This window comes from Oratosquilla oratoria, chromosome 37 (assembly GCF_046742065.1).
Source record: "Oratosquilla oratoria isolate Oo_2021 chromosome 37, ASM4674206v1, whole genome shotgun sequence".
Lineage (NCBI taxonomy): Eukaryota > Metazoa > Arthropoda > Malacostraca > Stomatopoda > Squillidae > Oratosquilla > Oratosquilla oratoria.
In genome coordinates, this window is record NC_134813.1 from 362,501 (window position 1) to 365,000 (window position 2,500).

General features: G+C 43.4%; 2 protein-coding genes across 3 annotated transcripts in view; one reads left to right on the forward strand and one right to left on the reverse strand.

Moving 5' to 3' along the window:
- The window catches only part of LOC143019489 (uncharacterized), a 90,336-nt gene that overhangs the window by 86,805 nt on the left and 1,031 nt on the right, over nt 1–2,500 (reverse strand). The gene's annotated exons all lie outside the window — the stretch shown is intronic.
- LOC143019488 (uncharacterized) overlaps nt 1–2,500 on the forward strand; it is a 97,297-nt gene that overhangs the window by 79,943 nt on the left and 14,854 nt on the right. The window lies entirely within an intron of this gene.

Genomic DNA, 2,500 nt, shown 5'->3' on the forward strand with positions numbered 1-2,500 from the left:
TGGACAAATTTAGATTTAAGAAGGAAATAGGCAAGAATTGGTTTACTAATAGGGTGGTCGATGAATGGAATAAACTTAGTAACCATGTAGTAAGCGCTGAAACTATCAGTTGTTTTAAAAAACGATTAGACAACTTTATGGATGGGGATGACAGGTGGTGATGGATACGGAGCTGCCTAGTGTAGGCCTTATGGTCTTTTGCAGTCTCCTTTATTTCTTATGTTCTTATGTTCTTAAGACACAGCACATCCACAGCAAGGCCGCTTCATTAAATCGGCGCCTCCCCTCACTCTTCGTCCACTCACGCAGAACAAAGAGAAGACGGAGAAATCTCTTTGGGTTGCATCAAAATATGATTTATACATTACTCCCTCCCCCCATCCCCCACCCCATCCCTTCCTTGCATCACAGCATCATATATACACAGCCACTCTCCACTCAACCCTGTCTCCAGCCGTCTCTCTTCCTTGCTCAACAGACATTCCCCTCTTGCTCAACGCCCCTTTCACCCCATCCATCCATCTCATCCTCGGTCATCCCCTCAGGTTCACTCCCTCCACCTCTGCCTTCCACACCTCTTTTACTAATCTTTCTTCACTCATTCTTTCCATGTGTCCAAACCATCCCACTACTCTTTCACCAGTCTATCTGCCATCTTTTCCACCCCAGCTCTCCTTACCTCGATTCTCACTCTGTACAACCTAACATACATCTCAGACATTTCATCTCAAATACATTTAAATTTTTCCTCAATGTCTCTCTTAAATTCTAGGTCTCTGTCCTATACAGTGCCGTCGGCACAGTCACCCCTTCATATAGTCTCCTCTGCATCCATTACCAAGTGCCTATTTCGCATGACACGTTTTAATCCTCCCAAGGAATTTACATGCTTCTCTCAATCTACAATTTATTTCCACCGCCACTCCTCCCTGTCCTGCCACATGCGACCTAAAGCTATCCACATCCTCCAGTCTCTCTCCTTTAAGACTTACTTCCATCTTACTGCCATCTTCTCTCCTTATACATCTCATCACCTTACTTTTACCAACATTTACCTTCAACTTTCTCCTATCGCATACTCTCCCAAAACCCCGCCACTAACTCCCTTAACCCCCCTTTGACCCTGCCACAAGCAGAGTCGTCAGCAAACAACAACTGGCTCACCTCCCACTATTCTCCGTTTTCTTTAACCATCTCCAGGCCCCTGACAGATTACCTTCGCCTTCACCTTCCGCACCACCCCATCTATGTACCTTATCCCTCTGTTATGCTCCCCCCCCCCCCGCTCTTAATGCTGTCCTGTACCACTTCTTTGGATACATATTTCCATTTTCGCCTCTGTCCCCAGTGGTAGGGGGAAGAAAGAATACTGCCACCGAGTCTCCCCACTCGGGTCCTAAAGGCGGCTAAAACGGGACGGAGTGATGGGACTAGGCATCCTGCTCTCTGTGACCCTACGAGAAGTCAAGGCAATAATAATTGTAATAATAGTAATAAAGATAGTGATGAATAGAAAGTAATACTTGTTGCCGCTGACAAAAAAAAAAAAAAAAAAAAAAAAAAAAAAAAAAAAAAAAAAAAACAGCCCATGTTGGCTGCCAGCGGTCCTTAGATCGTTTCATAAAAATCTCTGCTGGAAAGAATATTTGGGCTTTCTCTTTCTGTCCCTCACTCTCTCACTTTCTCTCTCTCTCTCTCTCTCTCTCTCTCCCCCCTCTCTCTCACTTTCTCTCGCCTCCTTTATATATCTCTCTCTCCCTCTCTCTTTCTCTCTCTCTCACACACTCACACACACACACACACATTCTTTCTCTCTCCCTCCCTCCCCCCCCTCTCTCTCTCTATCTCTCTCTCTCTCTCTCTCTCTCTCTCTCTCTCTCTCTCTCTCTCTCTCTCTCTCCCGCCCCCTTCTCTCTCTCTCTCTCTCTCTCTCTCTCTCTCTCTCACACACACTCAGATGTCGGCTCTACTTTACGTGCAATGGTGGAGGAAATGCTGATGAGGCAACAAGATGGATCTGGTGTGATTACAGACACGCTACATCTGTCAATTGGTTAAAACAAGACATTAAAATTGAACCGCTTGAAACAAGATGACGAATACATAGACAACAGATGATGTATAACATCACAAACAATTTAATTGATATAAACGAAGAAACATACACACAAGAAATATAAGAACAACTAGAGGAAGTAACGACCTGAAATACCACACGTACCAATCAACCACCAACATATGTGCTCATTCGACCTCCGCAGTATCTAAAATTGGAATCATATCCCATTTCACGTCGTTAATAATTAATCCCACTCTGGATAGTTCTACAAAGGATTACAAGGGCGGAGCATGCCCACAGGAGACCTTTCGGTCCATAACTAGGTCGGATGCGAAAAAGTATATAATAATGATAAATCAAAAATAAATAAAAATTGTAATAATATAAATAATAATAAATAATTGCATAGGTATAGTTAATGAACAAACCGGTAAATAGTAA